We start from the raw sequence: 21,828 nt of genomic DNA on the forward strand, positions 1-21,828 counted from the left end.
TTCAATATTAACATATACAGGTCATTCACCATTAATGAACAAGGGGTCAAAAAAATAAAGGCGTTTGTCTATGAACAAGCCACAAAAAAGTCTGAACCATTCCATTAGGCTCACAGAAGTCATAAGGCCCACAGCACAGGAAAATTGTGCATTAATGTTATCACTAGACTGGTTTCCTTCACTAAAATGACGACAAGAACAAAAATAGAGAAACAAAGGTACATCCTGAAAATTGAATTACAAAACATAATATCTCTAAAGTGTAGTCATACTGTATAAACTGGGTAATCAACAAATCACAATAGTTTTCCCTTACTGTTCCTTTTGGGATAAATAATTACACTGCAGCATGACAGCAACACCAATCAGAAGTAAGACCACTAAGGACAGAGAAGACACAGCCTATGACCAGCAAGGATGTAAATGGCTTATCAGGTTAAACAGACAGTCATATACTGGTTGTGAAAATTAGCCACTTGATAATTAGAGGTTCACTAAAAACAATTAGCATTTATATCAACAGTGACAACCAAGCAACAGTGTATAGTCAGAGTTAAAGATAGAAAACAATAAAAAAAAATAAAAAATGGAATAAGCCTACATTGTGGCCAAAAATTCCCTTGGTTATTAGTTTTATCCCACTATTTGAATATGATAGATATATATATATATATATAACACACACACACCCCGAATGAATAAATTTCGGCACATTACATTAGAAAATATGAGCTATTGACAGTAATGCATTTTTCTAGCACAAATGCAAATTTTGTATTTTAGGATAGAGATTGGGCAGTTATTTATTACTAAATAAGACCATTTAGCACAATGTGATCAAACTCAAAACTGCTTTGACCCATCAGAATGGGAAACCAGGTTGCTGAATATCCATCAGCAAATGCATGATTCACTGGCTGACCATGAAGTAGAGGCGCACTAGGTACAAATTTCCATTGCATTCAGGCCCGGCACTCCCATTAGGCAAGGTTAGGCAGTTGCCTAGGGCGCCTCAAAATTAAAAAACAATTACTATTGTAGTTGAAAACTGTGCTGCGACCGCTGAGCATACCTTAAACGGCCGCCACACAGCTTGAGATCGATCCACGGGGAGGGGCTATGGATCACCACCACCGCCGCCCTCCCCTCCAACAGCTGATGGGGCGCTCTCTGTCTCCCCCCTCCCCTCACTGACTGTCAGGCGTGACATCATCATCACGGCCCGACAGTTTCAGTGAGGGACGGGACCTGGCAGAGAGGACCAGCTTTATGGAGCCAAGGTAAGGAAAGACCGAGGAGTGGGGGGGGGGGGGGTTGTTGGGCAAGTTTTTATACATTGTGCCGGGGTTGGGAATTTTTTAGAACTGCATAAAATACAGGTGTAGACAATTACAGTGTGAGGACCTGCTGGCATGGTGATAGACTGCATTGATTAAAGACAGATCAGAAGTGTGACAAGACCGCAGTCCCACTTCTACCCCCACAAACTAGAAGAGGAGTAGGCAACAGACAAGTAAGTCGTGAGCATGCATGCCTGGCTGTGCAGCAAATGAGAGAATCCCTACACAGCAGGATCAGTGGGTGAGTGTTTGCAAGGGGGTGTTAAGTGAAAATATCCAAATTTTACATTTCAGTCAATTAGAAAGCACGTATCCAATAGCCTTTCCATTGTATTTTGTCCGCTTTTGCCTTTTGTTGATATTGCCTCTAAGCCTTAGACAAAACCTGCCCTGCATGCAACTGTCTTAAATTATATTATCTCTTATTTGAGTCTCCTCTGTCCCAGACATTTCTCATATGGTCCATGATCTTATGGACAGACCTTATAAGCCCTGTGCTCAGTGTGTGTATTTTGCTTGTGTAACAATTGTACAGCTCTATTGCTTATGTATGCATATAATTGGTAATATAATACTGCTGCTCCAACAAGCAGTAATGCACATGTAAGCCGAGAGATATCATTTTATGCTATATTACCTGGAAAAAAAGAACTCAAGCCAAATGTTTTAATTAAATTAAATATGTTTAAACAATACCCATTTATAGTTGTGTCTTTGTTAGTTCTTGAGGAATGTCGAATTGGCTTTCACTGCTGCTGCCCAAACTATAACAGTTTAGAATCTCTGTTCCTTGACAAATCTTATCTTATACTATGCAATAAAGCGAAAGTAGTTGTCAAACTCCCCCCCTTTCCCCTGTGCATGCAGTACACTCATATGCAAGGCTATTCCCCCTTCCCTACTCCTAAGCTCTCTCTTGAAGTGAATGGACTTGCCCCATAGCAGTGAAACATCGATCGGGACAAAACAACCTGAAAGAAACCAATTAAGGAATTTGAGGCATAATTATTTCTGCACCATTTGCTGTATTGCAGTATCTAAATATTTTATGTTGGCAAATACCACTTAATTTACTTTCATTTTATTCTTAAAAAACTCAAAAAGCAAAGAATACATATATATATACACACACACACACACACACACACATATTACACACACAAAATCTTGATTACAAGGGATGGGTAAACAAAGTGTGGACTATTGTATGCCCTTTTAACACACCTAGAAGTACTATAAAATGTATGGTCTATGTTTTACAGCATTTAAAGATTTCTGGGTTGTTAAGTTACTCTCCAAAATCAAGATTTAGTACATTTATCTTATTTTCTACCTAACAACTCCATCTGCTCTACTAGCATGTGTAAGGATGACTCAAATGGTGTTTGCTGCTGGCAGAAGTATGCATTTGCTACCATCTGTCTAGTGTTAATGCGTTCTTCTAGGAGACGCCACAAGAACAGTGAATACGGTATTAACTCTTTCCCTTTCGTATAAAAGTTTGTCATGTTGCCCAAGACCAGCAGTGAGTTATACACATTTGTGGTACTGGGAATATAGAACAAACCGCATACTACCAGCAATAACCAAGGAGATAAAAGGGTGAAAAAAAGCATGTAAATGAACCCTCACATATTCACCCAAAATGTTTTTTATAGATTTATTTTGAATTAAAGATTACCATTCAAGGTCTTAATTTATATTGGAATCTGACTTACCAAATAAAAGGTGAGGGAACTTTTAGGCTCAGTGGATCCATCATCTTCAGATTAAATTTTCGTTTAAACTGGTAGATCAGGCTGCTCAGCCCAGCCTCCCAGAGCTATGCCTTGTTTTGTCACATACTTATGAATGGGATAGCATATGTATGTATATATGCATTTCCATGTTAAGTGTATGTAATGGCTCCTCTCTTTCAGTTTTTATATAATTTTCCCATGGAAAATAGTTGTAAGGTCCACAGTGGATGTGGTATAAACAAGTTCAACGGTCAGTAGAACGATTGGGGCTGGTTGCCAGAACAATCATACTGGGAAAATGATATGGATAGAGGTGTGATGCATATACCCATTACCCCAAATTAAAACCAACAGTAAAGTTTGAGGGGTGAAGAACTGTTATATACACTGCTTCTGAGAGAGAATGTGTGCGCAAGAGTGTGTGTGTGTGTGTGTGTGTGTGTGTGGGGGGGGGGGGGGGGGTGTTAAAAAATTACAGAATAAGATCCCAAATCAAGTATGCAAGTAATAAAAGGTTAGCAGACAGGCAAAAGTGCAAAGTGCATAGTGCATGGCTGATAAGATACAAGTAGTTACTAGTTATATCAGATTATGTAGCAAATGCTGAAATTTTTCAGTTAAACTGCTTATGTTAACAAGATATGCTCTTTAAATATTCTTTATAACAGAGGACAGAAATGAATACATTAGCTGCAAGGTGGGAAAGGAATTGTATTTTTTTTTTACATTTCACCTCTAATACAAAAGGGCTCATTTAGGGCTCATTTGTGAATGAGCCCTAAAAGTTACAGGTCCAAAATAAGATGCAGTTACAACAAAACAAGTGCAAGACCTAGCCCAGGTGGCATCCACTCACACGCGCTAAATGATCCTAGTTCAGTAATAGACCACCATTTCTTATACTTGACTCCATGATAACCAGGTCGGTTAAAAAAGACTCGTTGAAAGGAAATGTGGTACCAACCTTTACAAAAGCTGGAATCAGGATATTATACACCTGCAAGCCTGGCTTCAGTGATGGGTATTAAATCATTAGAAAGAATTAAATTCTGACAAATTGTGGAAAATAATTTGACAACAGCATCTGCATTGTTTCATAGAGTACCAGTTAGTCGCATCAAATTTGATTCATTTTTACGAGGTGGTAAGATACAAACTGTATATTAGCAGCGTAACCGATGTGATCGATTTGATTTTGCAGAAGTGTGACACTATTCCACATAAGCAGACACAACATGTTCAGACTAAGCTGAATTCATTAGTGGTGTATTATTGGAGGAGGTGTCCTTTTCAGTCTTTTTGATTAAAGACCATGTAGAAGGTCTAGAAAAAAAGGGTCCATATTTGGCGATGACACTAAAGTTCTGCATGTAGGGGTTATTAACACTTGGCAAGATAGTAACTCACTATAGAAACAGACCAAATAGAATTTATGGAAATCAATGAAATAATTTATCTAAACTGTCATAATGAAGAAAAAAAAAAAAAAAAACTTTGCTACTTAAACACTAAAATGAGGAAAACTACACTGGAAAAAGAAATAGTTGACTGAAAGCCTAGCTATATCACAGTGCAGGTAGAGAGGGAGAAAGGTGTTATTTATTTAAAAGCATAACATACTCCTGTTTACGCAACCATGGCAATGCTTATATGCACCATACATGACCAACGTGAAGACAATGCAAACCTAGCTGCTATGTGTTTTGATACCAGATCCAATTCATTGAAAAGAAATGTGTGTAGAACAATAGACAGGTGACAAGGACTGCAACAATAAGCCATTCAAATGAAAAGGAGAACGCTGTGTTTTGACCTCTTAAAGAGGACATAGTGATGCCTATACAAACACCTCTAAAAAACTAGAAAGGGAATAACTATAAATTCAATCTAAGATGCCAAGCATAAAGGTACATACGCACTGGCATTACAATTGTGCGTTGAACTTGCATTTTCAATGCAAGCTAACAAAACCCATATAAAGGATTGTGAAGATGTAAATAAATGAACCAAATAAAACAGGGTATTTTTTTGCATTTAACTAGTGATGCGTTATTTCAAACACTTGTCCCATTTCAGATCATCACTGCAGTTGTAGACTTACGTTAATTTTCATTGGAGCACACAGTAAACATCCTCAAAAGGTTGTTAAAGAACCGTTTATATATGCACATGATAACTTCTGGTTTTGTCACAGACACATGTACAAAGACTGTAAACTTGTGTACATAAATACAATGCGGTTTACATGCCTAGTCTCACACACATTCACTTTTTTTTTTTTTTTATTAACAAGCGGCGATAGATCGTTTTGAATTTGTTTCACAAAACCTACTTAAACTTAAAGCCTTGGGAGTTGTAAAATACTTTACAAATGGCCTAGAAAAATTAATCTGCTAAGTGACTGGCAACTAACAATTTCTCAACATGTACTGTATGTTCTAGACAGAACAATTTGTGCCCAATAAGCAAGATAGAATGCAGCAACCTCAGGTAAAAAAAACAGAATTCTTTGCATATTTACTACTAAACATATACTACATCTCTGTTATACAAGTGTTTTTATTGCAAATAGGATACAGATAACCAAAACATTGCCTTCTTTGCACAAAGATGATGTACGATCACCACTTAATTATTCATTAGAATGGCGTATTGTAAGAATGTAATACATTGTAAGCCAACCTACATTTTGGGGGGTATGCTCAAAATACAATTAAAACTTAAATAAATACTTTCAATAAATGCTACGTCTTTACCGAATTACAGATTTTTGCCGCTGCCCGCACACCTTAAATCCGAGCTCTGCAGATCCCAGAAACCAGTGAACCTTAAAAATTAATGCTGGTGCCTAACTTTGGAAATATTTTCTACTGAGGAATTTCACATAATTTTGCGCAACCCTGGAATAAAAACTGAAGAGAGAGACAACGGTCTTTGGCAATTAAGGACAAAAAGGCAGCCATGGCTTGTTTCAAAACATTTACAGACCATCAATTTCTTTAATATCAACTTCAGACAGTTACTCTCTAGTAGCGCATCTAACAATGTCCTGCCTTTAAAAAATCTTCAGCGTCGGTATGGATTTTGCATACTGGTCCGCCCTTACCGTTGCGTCAATATCATCGACTTTCAATTTGCTGATATGAAAAGCTATTTTTAATTTTTATATACACACCAAATAGAAGCTATTGCAGGACAAAACAGTAGTGACAAACTGGGGAAAAAAACCTTAATTGGAAGGGTGGCAAATAGGAAGTCAATGAGAAATGAATATAGACATGAGAATGCAGACAATAATCTTTGCAAGAAAGTTGAATATGTATAAGCTTTCAAACAACTTTTGGCTATGTATGCATAAATTGGAGAATAACACAAAGTCTTTTTATTAGAGAATGAAAGCAATGAGAATGAGTGACAAAATAACCAGGAGACAAGAGAAGTTACTTGAACGTTCAGAACCCCCTTCAATGACAAAAGCTTGAGACATATATAGATGGCCTTTCTGCAAACCTCGGCTCTATTTCAGTCACATGCAGTCTGATGTCACAAGCTTCTAATAAGCAACTTGATACAAACGAACCAAAATGTTCTGTAACAAAGGATGCTCTGACAAAAGTAGTAATAATGGCCTGGCAAGGAATGAGGTCAGTGACCAATCACTTATGTGAACGCAGAGCTCCAGTTAGACCTCATCTTATGCATGAATTAGGAACATGCAAACATTATAACAAAGATAATACACAAAGACATTCATAAAAAAATTATAAGTATATGACATATCCTCTGCTAAGCTTCTAACCCACTTACAGGTGTAAAAGTTAAACATTCCAAAAGCATAACTTTGCAATATAAATACTTTACTGAAGATCTCAAATTGCAAAACCACATTACAAAATAGACTAGTTTACATCACCTGCACCAAAGAAGCTGAAAGTGGACTCTACTACAAACGTATTGATTGACACAAATTGGCCTAAGAGTTAGTTGTATGACCTCATTACTGTACTAACTGAAATGTCAAATTATTGTCGATTTATATTGTTTTAGCAGACTGATAAAAAGGTAATAAATCTAAGCTATGATACGACAATACAATAAAGTTTAAGTTACAATATAAATATTTTTTGTCTCCAAATAAATTGAGCTGTGTGTAATATTGCAGTTTACGTCAACATTCCTATTACCAGAACTGGTTACAAAGAAACTATATCAAACTGCAGTGTCTACATTCAAATCAGATGGTGCTTAATTTCTAATACAGATATATATATATATATATACACATAAAATATATATATATATATATATATATATATATATATATATATATATATATATATATATATATATATATATATACACACACACATACATAAATACACACACACATGAAATAAACCACATGCTTTCTCCACATCACATCTGACTAGTTTCACAGAGATTGGCTCCCATGGGTCATTCAAGGTGATGTTGCATCCATCCTGTAATCTATAAGCACTGCCCATTTTTTCTACCAATATTTCTTAAATCTTAGTCTGGCATGCATTTTCCTGCCTACCCCCATTAAATCACTTTATCTGCCCATCTCCACCCACCAATGGAAATTGCAAAATGATTGTGCTAATGATCATTTGTCTTGCCTCTATTGACACACATCTGAAATTGCACATGTGCGCTGTGTCCCCTAATTGGAAAAAGTCTCCATTACTAGCATAAAAGTGTGAATACTGTATGTGCTAAAGATTGGACTTATCTTGGCTGTTGAATCTCATTTGCATCATTAGCACATATCTTAAAGGCCCATAGTAAAAATAGTGCAATATCTACAGTAGCTGCATGTAACTAATATATAATATATGTTTGTGAGTAGGTACCACATATGTTTACTATTAGTAATACTTGAATAAAATATGAAACCAGAAAATCAACTTTGAGAATTCAATTTAAATGTGTCAATCCAAAAATTAAATAGAATGTGTGTTATATCTAGTTGTCACAATTTCATTGAAATACATCAGAACCCACTCATTCAATTATGATCTGACACTTCTATTTCTAGTTCTGAATATTGATGCAATGTCAATAGATACAAACAGTATCCCCAACAGCCAAGCTTTAATTACTGTATGGAGCACTGTATTTCACCAGTAATGTGTACACCTGGGGGTAAATGTATCAAGCTGAGAGTTTTCCAGCGGGTTTGAAAAGTGGAGATGTTGCCTATAGCAACCAATCAGATTCTAGCTGACATTTTGTAGAATGCACTAAGTAAATGACAGCTAGAATCTGATTGGTTTTTCAAACCCACCGGAAAACTCTCAGCTTGATACATTTACCCCCTGATGTCATTGTAGTCAACAACTGGGAAAAGCCCTGCATTTGTAACATGGTATCAACTAAAAGCAAAATAGTTATAAAGATCTAAATAAATAAAAAAATAGAGCAACAATCAAATGGTATAAAATAAGTAGTTAGTGATATTTGGACATTCATTCAAACCCTATTGGCATACATGTCTGTAAAAGCTGCAGGTAGACATTTCAACCACCTTATAAGGAATTTTGAACCAAAGACACTTCTATAGCAGAAATTATAATAAAGTGGGTCAAGATTTAACAATAACCCTGAAATATTAAACATACAAACACAATGTTGACATGAATGACAATGTTTGATACGTGAGCAATGTACATTTCTAGACATATATAAAATTAAGGTCCGTCATTTGAGCTGTTATATATTAAGTTACTTCCTCAAAACATTTGCCTATGTTTCAAAACATATTTAAATCGAACGACTTGTAAAACGCTATAGTACATTTGCTACATCCAAAAGTATTAAAATTAAAAGGAAATGCCTTAGTTTTGTGCGGCTTACAGCAAAGACAGCTTGATCGTATTCATAGAAACTGTTCCCCATGCTTCTCTCTCTTGTGCTCACCACCAGTAAAAATATCATGTAGATCTAAAGTAAAAAATACTGCAATGACAGTCTCACACACAAACCTCCATTCTAAAGGCTCCTAATCTAGATCATGCTAGAAACAATCAGGCATTGCGGTGACTGAAGGATCAAAGAAAATAGATCAAAGCTCAGCACAACCACCACCTCAGAAATTAGTAGCTTGCCGAAGAAAAAAGGGAAAAGAAGAACTCTACACAAAAAAAAACTAAACAAAGTAAAAATTATGTCTAAAGCAGCACGAGAACATCCATATTAATAACTGGTCACTGCTGACACTTGACCCTAGGGCTGCAGGTAATGAAAATAGCATACAGGATTTACCACAGTGAAACATAAGTAACAAGCCCTCAAGATTCACATCAACTTTTACAACATGACGAGTTTTACTAGCCAAGAAGGGGAAAGCCTAGAGATTTGACTACAATGGTCATTATGCCCCAGGTATATCACTTTAACCGAACATATTTTTGGCTCATCAGATTTTTGCTTAATTTACTCTCACAGGAAGACTTATTTAAGAGGTGTGCTTAAGTAAAAAACATCATGAGGCTAGTGTTTAAATTTTCATTCCAAAGAAAAGTCAAATCGCTACCCAAATTGAACATAGAAAGTAAATTGAAGCAATCCCAAATTATTTACAACATATAGTTTAACTAGACAACATGGTACGAAAACCATATACAAAACTGCATTAACAGATATGACTGATCCATGCAATGGCCTACGTTCATTTAAATATAGTTCAATGGCAAAAAAAAGTGCAGTCAGACTAAATGGCAATGTGTAGTAAAACCTGTAGCTGGTAAATTCCAGATTATTGCAGTGTCCCCGGCATAAAGCAGAGGAAGGCTCACCATCTGAAATAGTAAGCAGCCAGGAGACTAATCCCAGCTATTTAATCCGACCAGCACACGCAAAAAGGTTCATAAATCCAATTCATTTACCATCCCTGCTGACATATATAATAGTAAGTTAATGGCCCTAACCAATAGCACTACATAACATAAGACCAATATGTATTTCTGAAAGGGGAAAAAAAAACAAACATACTGATGGAGTAAAAAGTACTTGACTGAATGAGCAGTAGAGACTATTCACCTTACCAGTTACCACAAATCTCTGAAGTATGAAGCCACACACCACAGCACTGTGCATGAATAAGCAGTGTGCTTACATTGCCCATTTACTGACCTGTCTGACCTATACAATGCAAGCGAGTCAGGCCATTCAGCACAGGGCCACGCCGACCCCTCAGCCTAGTTGGAGATCATTTCGCAAACAGCCAAAGCTCTACATTCAGAGATACAGGTACAGCGCTAACTCAAGGTCAAGCAGCCAGATACCTCAATACCCACTGACATAAAACCAACTGGTGTGCGCCCTTTGCAGTTTTAGCACTTCTCTTACACAGATGAAAGAAGGTGTCAAATGCCCAATCAGCCCTGTGGAATACGATACCGGTGCTGCTGCCATACAAACAATTTCCACCTAATCCCACCATCATTCTCTTCCCTTCTGGTGGCATCAGCAGTGGCGATGCAGGGCACTGGCCTGCTCCTGTGGAGGCATCTGCCCTGACAAACAATAACGGGGGAGGCGGTATATGGACTAGGATGGTGTAAATGGCTGGCACTGCCCGCACCTGCCAATGACACGGGCAATATGGCTGGGAGAGAGACAGCACACAGGAATATGCCTGAAGGATGGATTGCAGCTGCGGCCACTCCCGGCACTTCCATCCCGTTATGTCCAAGCCTGGGCCGCTTACCTGGTGGAGGAGGTGATGCAGGTGGAGCCCGCTCCCGGGAGTCTAGCTGTGGGGGAGAGAGAGGAGGTGCCCGATCACAGCATGGTGTCCCCCGGCTCCCCCGCCGGCCGCTCTCTCCCTCACACGCAGACTGAAGGCGGCAGAAGCTGGAGAGGTGATGGGGGGAGGGAGGAGGGGAGTGGTGATCAGGATGAGGAGGGAGGGGGGGGGAGGACCGGCGACAAACACAGACCTGACTGAAATGACAAGCAGAGCGCCGGCCACCCGTCCCACACCTCCCCGTGCCCAGACACTCACTCTGCAGCGCACTGTCACTCCCGCAGCCGGCACTACCTGTCACACAGCACACTCTCCAGTCACTACACAGCCGCTCTCCTCCCCACTCTGGCTCAAGAAAGGGAACTCCGGGATAGAAGTACAGTGTCTCACTATATTTTAATTGCAGGTTGGGAGGAGCGCTGCGAGCAGCCGCAAGCTGCTGTGTGGAGCCGGAGGAGACACGGACACCCCCTCCTCACACCCCCTTCAGTGCCCTCTTGCCCGCCTCGCGCTGCCCGCCACCGTCACGTGCTCCTCGCTCACCAGGGTTGTGACGTCTCGTCCTCAGCGCCTCCGCTCGGACATTGGTCCGCGCCCTGGAGTAGGCACTGCCAGTGTGCGCGCATCCCGCGCTCGCCTTGCCTCCCAGCTGGACACGCCCACCCGGGCCATTCCTGTTGGCTAATTGGTCCTGACGTACTTCTTTCCATGACGTCGCGCTGTACATTGTGTCTGAGTGTGTGTGGCTGTACATATGGTACGGGAGCGTTGTGCAAGAGCTGGTGACTGTGTGCTGTGCCCCTGGGTGTAATGTATTCTCGGTCTGTACGTGGGCACACATCACTAGTTACTGGAGAAGCAATAAAGATGTATCAGCGCTCACACACCGACTTGTTATCTGATCTCATTACACATCCTCATTCATGCCTGCTGTCTTATCTCGTACTGAGCATTAAGTAACTAACATGCAACATTATTCCAAGTCAGCATTTCAATACTCTATAGTCAGCATTTCTATACTGACATGTATGTGCAATACTAACAAATGTAATTCAGTAATTTCTTGTTAAAGAGACTTAGGGCCTGGTTCATTAAGGAGAATAAAGTTAAAAAAAAAAAGGAGTAAATTTGCTCACAGACAAACCATGTTACGATGCAAGGGGTGCAAATGAATTTATTATTTTGCATGTTTGGAGAATACTGGTTGCTTTTTCATGTAGCATACAAATACTTGATATCTATAATTTACACTGAAATTTAGGGGACATATTCAATTGGCTGCGTTACTGTCAAGAGTAACGTGGCTTGCGCACTATTATAGTTATTACGGTAATAGTGTGCGTAATTCCCGTTACTACGGTACCTTTAACGCCGGTTTTCTGCTCACAACTCAGGGAGGTACGAGCTTAAATCCAGCTTAGAATTACCGTAATAATGGTGATACTTTTAACGCTGCATTATTTTTGCGAGTAACGTGGCTAATTGAATATGCCCCTTAAAGTTGATCTAGGACTTGCTCTATCCCAACTACAAATCTGTCCCCACATTTTAAATGTACCTCTCCTTTCAATGCAACATGGTTTTGTCAGGGTGCACAGGTACTCCTTTTTTTGCTTTACTTTCCATGCATTTTTTTCAATGTTAATCATAATTTCTTTTTGCAGTGTTGGATGATTTAATGTAGCTACTTCTCAAAACTGTTCAGCATCTCTGATAAGAACCTGTCCCAGCAAAGAGTCTATAATAAATCGATCGTAATCGCAATCGCTTTACTTCCATCAGAAAAATAATTAAGAGGGAGGGGAGGAGCACAAAGCTTGCTGGGGAGGGATTTGAAGATCCCTCTTCTGCAATGCTTTCCCTCAAGGGTAAAATGGTCAACTCAATAAAATGATACCAAGCCAGAGAATGGCCTGTATTGTACTCTGAAGAAGATACAACTGACATGCTGCCAGTTAATAAATTGGTTACAGCTTTTTGAGCCGACAAGCTGCTCAAGCTGAGTCATTCTGCCACCTAAGCACTGGATTGTATGCTTTAGGGGTGGAACTGATGTAGAGCAATCTACCAAAGTGCGTAGGAGATGCAGCTGGGTAGTCGTCTGGCTTCTGCATTGGTCCAGTCTTGGCAGAGGCTCAAGATTTTGCTATGAGGCCAGGTAATTGCTAGTTACTCTCCTCCCTATTCATATTTATAAAGCACTGTGGAATTCTTAGTGTTTTATAAATTAAATGATATCGCTCTTAATTGAATCTCCCTCTTTGAGTCTGAGGTATTTTAATAGTCCATTGTGTACTTTATTATTAAGTGGTTTTTGGATTAGAACAGCAGAAGCTGTTTCCATTACGGTCAAAAAACATTTTCTGTGTTAATCACACTTTGTGCGACGGTACCCTCTTGTACAGGTTTACACATGGCTAAGCTTGTCAAGATGCTGGATACAATGGGGGATATAAAATTTTACTTCTTATGAGAGGTTCTGGCTGGAATATTTGACAGGAATATGGGCCAGGCACATTTAGCCAAACTGAGCCTTTAACCCCCCTTAAAATTACCTTTTATTCACGCATCTTTGGAGGTGATAGAGAATGGGTGTTGGTCTATAATTTCAATGGGACTGCTTTTACACCAACACTTTGCACTTTGTTATACTTACAAATACCAATATAATTAAAATATAAAAGTATGACATGTAATAAAGATAGTCTTGGTGTCCACTTACTCTCCACGCACTTGCAATCCTGCAAACAGTAGTGCAGAGTGTTTGCATGGAGGCTCTTCCCACAGAGGAAAGTGAGTTTGCTGTTTGTTATGTGCTTTATGGTTAAAACGGTCTGTTTTCTCAAAAAAATGCATTGCACATTGGTATTTTTTCAGTTTTACAAATTATTCTTATATGTTATATTCACCAATACATTCCTCACAAATATGCATTGACATTGATGAATGTCCCAAGAGGTGTTTAGTAACTAATAAAAACATGCTTTTAAAGAATACAATATCCACATATAGAAATATTTTATAACAACCCCAGCAAGCAGAACTGGCGGGGATATTAACCCCATGATGCAGTAGCAGTAAAATTCTCTGCTGCAGGTGGCATGGTCAATACTGAATTTCAGTGCTCTCCATAACTCATTGCACTCTTATGATAAAAAAATTGATTTGACTGTGCAGCCGACACACGATGAGCCAAAAACACTATAATTCAGAATTCTCCTGCCTCCTGTGGCCGGAGAATATAACAATTACTTAATCATCTGGGGGTGGATTGCTAAAGGGAGGTTAACAAATGCTTGATTTCAGAACAAAGAAAAAAACACTTGTCGCAATAATAATAGGATTAGAAAAGTACAATGTATATAAAATTATATATATGTATTAAGGCATAAAGTAAAATAAAAAAGCAGTGCATTAATGTAATGTTCTTTACATGTCTAATCCTTCTTGAACATCTTACCAAATGAATACGATTCTTTGTAAATTAATATAACTCTACAAAATTAACACTAATCTCCCCTCACATCCAGTTAAAAGGTAATATAAAATATTATACTTACTTTCTGAATTTTTTAATCCTAAAATCACAGAAAAACACTAGGGCCAAAACATAAGTAAGAGAACAATAAAACAATATACTACAGCCAGCTTATAAGCAAGAACAGCAATGGCAGGCAACTTCTTAAAGCCAAAGATCATTAAAGCTGACAATTTTTTGAATTTTTGTGGGTGGTTTTGAAAACGCACAATTTACTAAAGCCCACACTGCTGCAAAACTGCTGGCCTGTGGGTACCAGGGTAAAAAACATATTATTATTAATTTAAAATAAATATAATCCAGCACCTCACATGTCCAATAAAAATGTCCTTCTGTATGAAAAAAAAATGCTATGGAAAGTAGGGGACACCCTTGTAAATGTGCCCTATATCTCAATTAAATAATTCTGTCCCACAATTGACCTCTCGTTTTTTCCACTCATGTGCAAAACTTGTGCATCTAATCCTCAATTAGTCAGAAATGCCTCCAATCCACCCATAGGCTCCCATTGGCTGGTACAAACTTTTTAACCACCAGCTTGACAGACAAATCCATTGGCTTCCCTGCAAAAATGTACAAAAGTGGGATTGTGACTGCACAAAACAGCATATGCGCGATGAATTTGCATATTTGCACTTTCAAAAATGTTTTATAATATGCAAACATTTGTTTTTTTGTGTAAGATCTAACAATTATCTGACCAAGACAGTTTATATATCTTTCTCACTAATAACGTTTATGTGGCATGAAAGTTTTTTTTTATGCCCTACCCAAATTGGGCAATGTACAGAATCTCATGTTTGCATTGTATAAATAGCTAGGTTTTTAGGCACTATTCAGACTAAGACAAAGGACACACAAGCAACAATTATGACTTTCCTTCCTCCCAAGCATGAAGCACCAAATGTTCAGTGACTTTGTTATTGTCTCTATAATTATTACTGCCCAAAATTAGTTACTGGACAATGTTAACTTATTTATAATTGTCTTACATTTGAAAGAGGCATCCGTTTCTGGACTTGCTATGTTGCTTCTTATTTTAATATTAGTATGTTCAAATGTGACCTGAATTATATTATTAAATGTTACAACTGAATCTGCCTTTTCTGAGGCTTTCCTGTATTGGAGTTTATATTAAGAAAACAGAAAAATAGTGGTAATCACTAGCGTATCCAGAGAGTAAGTTGTTTGCTACGGCACCCTAAGTACATGTGCCTGGCAGCCGAGAGGCAGGCAGAGAATCCTGCCCAGCTGCTCCGATTGTGTTATAAACACAGTCGACCGGCAGCATTCTCTACCTGCCCCTCAACCACCAGGCACATGTACTTAAGGTGAGGTCGCAAGCAGCTTGCTCCTGCTTGGAGTGAAGGAGGGGTGGCAGGAGCTGGCAGGAGCTGGCAGGAAAAGTTTAGCACAGAGGGTGAGACTCAGTTGAGCAACCTATTTGGAACATTGTAAAGGAAACAAAAATTCAAGTAACTCAGTCTAAGTAGGCTCGAGTTGAATTGTACGACTACTTCTAAATGTAAATGTTATCAAGTGTACAATTATGTTTTAAAAATGATGATAAAAATTGTAGTACAAATATTAAATAATAAAATCGAAAAAGGTTTTTGTAAACCCCTAAAGTATTAAGTAGTGAGGAAGATTTCTCAAGACACCAAGATTAGAATGATGCATCAAAAGGAAGTAATACTATAACAAGCATCCTAAATGTGACATAAGGTTTGCTAACAAATGTGCTTTAGAGATACTGCTGTTGTAATAAATCTTCATTGAAAAATATACTGTTACTATACTATTTCATGGCGATGAATGGACCACCTGTGCAAAAATACTGTGAATATGACCAGGCAATCTGAGTCATTATGACCAAGATAAACTGGCATCTACAGTGCATTTAATTATTTGGGTGTGCTTAAGCGCTTGCCCATATTACACATTTTGTAACTGTGTCTGTAAAATAGGTCTGTGGGACCTTTTGCTGTATTGTGGGTCACATCAAAATATGGATGATGACAATTATTAACACATCACTTCATTGCTATTGGCTTGACTTGCGGTCCTGAGTGTGGTGTTAAAGAAAAGGGCACCAAGCATTTTAGAAACATTTTCGGTTCTGAAGTATTTAATAAATGCGATGTGGGATGGATGAGGGTAGAAGGCAGAAAGGTTTCTTTTAAATCCTCTCTAGACATTTACTTTTTCTCAGAGCAAAAGAACGCTAGACAATAAAGACAAACTTTTTTAGTCATCTCTTCTTACTTTCAGTCTTTGGAATAGGAGAAGAAAACAACTCCTTTGTCATACTAGCAATCCCAGTTAACTTTAGGTAACTGCCTACTGCCAGCAGGAAGGGCCCCTGAAGCTAGTCCTACTAGTTACTATCAACTCTGTATCCAGACTAAACTGTACAAGACGTACATATACTGTTCATCATAACAGGATTGGGCTACAAAACACATTTGCTTGTCTACTGCTTACTTGATACCAGTTAATTCAAGCCTAAAATCTCAATCACTGATCAAAGATATCTTGTCAAAACGTTTGCATGTAACACATACAACATACTTCAAGGCAACCACAGATTTATTATAAGCATCACAACTGGATTAAAAACATGTATAAATGCCAGCTAAGAAGAGTGCTCACATGATTATGTAACAAACTAGGGCCAGCAAAACTTCCAGGACATCAACATAGGAACTGTTACCGCTATAACACAGGCTAAAGATACACCTGTGTATCTTTACCTGTAGGTAAATAGAGCAATCAAGAACAAATGTTGACCATATATTTGGATAGAAACTTGGATACGGCCATTCTAAACCAAACAATGCATGGTGTCAAGAATGGCCTCATATAGGGCTGGATGGAGCTTGGAGAATTAGGGAATTGAGTTCCATTGGGTCTATCTACACACAGGAACTGATCAGGGGTGACAAACTAGACAGGCAAGGCAAAACAAGGAAGAGTAGTGATGCTCAGAACAGGCCTGAATAGCAATTTAGATGAGAGTCAAACAGGTAGCTTGAGAAAATGAAGTTCAATACCTAAAGAAGTACAGTATGGTTTAACAGATAAGTATAGGAACATGAAAAATGCATGGAAATCTAACACCCAAACCAGTCATCATGTTTGAAGAACCAGTAGGAATAAGTTAAGGGAAATAAATTTAAGGGAAAGCAACTAGTATATATGTATATTTGACCCAGGCACCAGATTCTTACTTAAATAGGGTGAGTGCCCTTTGTTTAAAATTTTATTTATATCATTTGCGTCAGTGCTAGGCTGCTCTCCATCTCTTCCTGTCCCCTTCTTATACATGGGCTTATATCTTAAATTTATCATGTGAGCTAGGGGACATTGGGTCTATTTTTACTATATATGCCACATTTGTGAAATTGAAGCTTTTTATTACATTGCTTGAAGTTCACCTAGGAAACATCTGGATGATGCAAGTGCGTTCCATTATAATTATAGTAGGAGGCTCCATACACTTTCCAATAAAACTGGGTGCAAATGCAGAAAAATAGCAATACAGAAAATTTCTCTCAAAGTGATATCGCTAACGATTTTAACAATGACTGATAGCAGTGGCGGGCTGGCACATTTCAGCCCGGGGGGCACACAGGCGGCCGCATCACGACACGTCAATAAAGACACAGCCGCATCGCGTGTCATGTGATACGGCCGCCTGTGTGCTGACGCGGCTGCATCGCGTGTCATGTGATGCGGCCGCCTGTGCGCCGCTGGAAATATGCACCGCTTGCATCCACGGGGGGGGGGGGGGGGGGGCGGCCCAAACAGTGGTAAAATTTTGCCCCCCTGCCCACCAGCCCAGCCTGACTGATAGTCCGGATCAGCATGCCGATTCATGCGTACACACTATGCACGTTTTATAAGATTTTTCGTGAGATCTGTCATTTTCATCTGTCATAACTATCAGCTCAAACTATCTTGACTCTGTACACACTGTACAGATATCTGCTATCAATGCATCACTATGCAAACATCATTTAAATAAAGGGCTGAACCTCAGCGTACACAACACCCACAAACATACATCAATTAAAGAAATACCATCATCGCCATTCATTGCTTTGTTCTGCTTTGTATGTAGTGTGCTTTTAGCAACTCCATTCACAACTGTACACTTTTTAAAATTTATTGAAAAATAATGATCATCTCTTATAAATAAATGAAAAAGCTTGTGCTTAGTTGCTTCTCACCAGTAAATAAATGAGACTTTGTAGATTTGATGGACCTATATGTACATATATATATACATGTGCTTGCATTTCATGATGAATATACTTTTGTCCACTTCACTTGTGCTGTGGTACAGATGCAGGGTGTACACAAGTGAACTGAACCTATGGACTCTAGATAGATAAATAGATAGGTAGATAGATAGATAGATAGATAGATAGATAAATATGCACACTGACCCTCGTGTTTCGAAACTGCTGTTGGTTCTAAACCAACCTCATGTTTCATCTTTGATACCTGTTTTGTTGAACAAATCTGAAAGGTTTTGGATTTGGTTTTGGATCTGGAATTAATTAAAAAATGTGAAAAATAGGTAACATAATGTGATTTTGAGCTGTTTTTGCCCCTATTTTACTTATTTATTGCATTGACATTAATTTCCAGTCTATTTTTTAATGATCCCTTCACAATGGTCCCAATTTTCTCCAATTTTGCCCAAATTCTGCAACGAGCTGTCTTAATGAAGGATTTTATAACTTTGCCATCATTGCGTTTGCTTACTCTGATTCAAGTTAAAAAATAATAAACTACATAGTGTTGATATCTCCCTTTCATTGCACCCAAACCTCCTTTGCATACTAAGACAGTAATTGAACAAATAAATAACCACACAGATCCCAATGTAAATTTAGCAAAAGGTCACAGTTTTTATTTAAAAATGTGAGTCAGCTAACAACTAATAGCAAAACCAAACAGTGTAAGGTCAGATTGCTATTACACCACTGGTAACAGGATATAATCCTTTACAATGTTACGGTTTCCCAGTAACATTCATAAACTTTTAGAACCAGCAGGAGAGATCTTCACTTATTGCAGCCGCATTTCCCGTAGAGTTGGACACACTCACAGGTACTTGGATGCCCCAGGACTTAACTCAACATGATAAAAGCTTATGAGGAGCAGGAACCCGTAGCACGGAAATAGGAGAACTGGGGCCAAGAGCACGCTGCCACGTTCACTCCATTGGCAGCAATAATTTAATTACAATTTCACCCTAGCTGCCTATCACTAGCTGGGAGGCAGCGGCAGTGTGAGGTGTCCCTTTTGCTCTGGCATCAGAGTGAGTACACCCCTCCGTGGGGAACGCCTCTGCTGCGAGGTTGGATGAAGCTTACCCTGGGGCAATGATTTTCCCACCCTCCCTCCCACATAAACCAGTCCCCAGGTTTGTTTCACAAGGGCAGCATTACGACACAGATTTACTTCACTCCAAGGACAATGCCAGCTTCAACTCCACCATTTAACATTGTGCCCGCTCATCATTGTTTAAATATCTACTACTGCCGCCGTCTGTAGTGGTCCACTGTTGTCTTAATGAAGAATTTTGTAAATCTGCTACCGGTGCATTTGCTTTCTCCAATTCAATTTAAAAAATAATTAACCATATTTTACGGTTCTTTAACTCTATCACATAAATCATCATCTATCATATCTCAATCGATACATGTATTCTTTGTCAGTTCCAAAATCTGTCCTGTTAATTTCTCAGAATGTGGACTTTCAATTGCATTATCAAGACATGTTTTGGGCAACCAAATCTGCATAATTATACATACTTACTTGTGTAGGAAGGGAAACTTTGGGCCTATCTGAACTGTCTCTTTTACATATTTCTTACACGTCACCAATAGAACATATAAATATCATCATCATCATCAACATTTATTTATAAAGCTCCAGCAGATTCCGCAGCGCTTTACAGTTGAGAACAAACAGTAATAAAACAATACTGGGTAACACAAAGAGGTAAGAGGGCCCTGCTCGCAAGCTTACAATGCATGGGACAATGGTTTAATACACAAGGGTAAGTGCTAAATCATATTGAATATTTGTCCAGCTAGAATGCAAAGATTACAAAGTATTTAGAGGGCTGTATGCTCAGTCAAACAACTATGTTGTACAGAGGGTTGTTGTCTTGTGTAGAGGGTGATAATAGGGTAACCTAGGGAGATTAAGAGGGTGGTAGAGGAATATTGTAAGCTTGTCTGAAGAGGTGGAACGCTTGAAGGTTTGAAGACTAGAGGAAAGTCTTGTGGTACGAGGGAGTGAATTCCATAAAATGGATGCAGCCCGAAAAAAGTCCTGTAACCGAGAATGGTAGGAAATGATGAGAGTGTAAGAGAGACGTAGATCTTGTGCAGATCGGAGATGTCGAGTTGGGAGATATTTTGAGACAAGTGAGGAGATGTATGTTGGTGCGATTTTGTTAATGGCCTTGTATGTTAGTAGAAGAATTTTATATTGGATTTGTTGAAAAACAGGCAACCAATGTAGAGACTGACAGAGGGACTCAGCAGACGAAAAAACGATTTGCAAGGAAAATCAACCTAGCCGATGCGTGAAAAATTAATTGTAGGGGCTTGAGTCTGATTTTGGGAAGACCAGTAAGGAGGTAATTACAATAGTCAATGCGTGAGATGATGAGTGCATGAATTAAAGTACATGAATAAATATTATTTATATACAATACATACACATGGGTCTTGGGGACCATCTCCACTGTAAGTCTCGGGCAATCCTCTTTACTTCAGGGTTGGATGAAGTTTCTTCAGCTTTACCTCCCCATAAATATATACGAGTCCCCTGGTTTGATTCAGAAAGGCAGCATTATGGCACAGAACATAAAAGTAAGACAAGGTAATGAAAGCCATGCTCTTGGCAACTGATGAATACTCTGGCAATGTATTGTGTGCCTAATCTTTGAATTTTTGTAGTATGGGTGCAGGGCACCTTCATCTCTCAGCATCCTTATTTATTTATATATAGCGACAGCAAATTAGGTAGCTCTTTACAATTGTGTATTAACTTGTCTAAATATCTACTGATGCTTCTATCCATCTGATGACATTGGATTGTTACTGCCTATTCACTTTCACGGTTCCACATGAGGTATCAAGCTAATGAAGCGAATCCTAGGGTTCGTACAGTTTTGTACTGCTCAAGCAGGGCACGGAGTCTAACGAGGAGATGGTGTTCACGAGGAACCGCCGTAAAGCAGTATGGTCTTAGCTGCGTCTGCCTCGCAGGTCACGGCCTCCACTTGAAGTACTGAATGGAAGCCCTTGGGAAGGCTACAGGAGAAAGGACCATAGGAGGACTAGTGAGCAGTCCAGGAAGCTAGGTAGACACCCTGGAACAGGAGATGGAGCGTGAGCTCTGCAGTAACAG

General features: G+C 38.8%; 1 protein-coding gene across 6 annotated transcripts in view; it reads right to left on the reverse strand.

Annotated features, from left to right (window-relative positions):
• The window catches only part of ATP2B1 (ATPase plasma membrane Ca2+ transporting 1), an 88,365-nt gene extending 76,873 nt beyond the window's left edge, over positions 1 to 11,492 (reverse strand). For 3 of the 6 annotated variants that reach the window (XM_075209382.1, XM_075209383.1, XM_075209387.1), the window contains exon 1: positions 10,812 to 11,102. The gene's annotated coding sequence lies outside the window, so the exon portion shown is untranslated. Of the gene's footprint in view, positions 1 to 10,811; positions 11,103 to 11,393 lie in introns of those variants that run through there. The other 3 variants (XM_075209385.1, XM_075209384.1, XM_075209386.1) reach the window with 3 other exon arrangements.
• Positions 11,493 to 21,828: the final 10,336 nt, after the last annotated feature.

Source organism: Mixophyes fleayi, chromosome 4 (genome assembly GCF_038048845.1).
Source record: "Mixophyes fleayi isolate aMixFle1 chromosome 4, aMixFle1.hap1, whole genome shotgun sequence".
NCBI lineage: Eukaryota > Metazoa > Chordata > Amphibia > Anura > Limnodynastidae > Mixophyes > Mixophyes fleayi.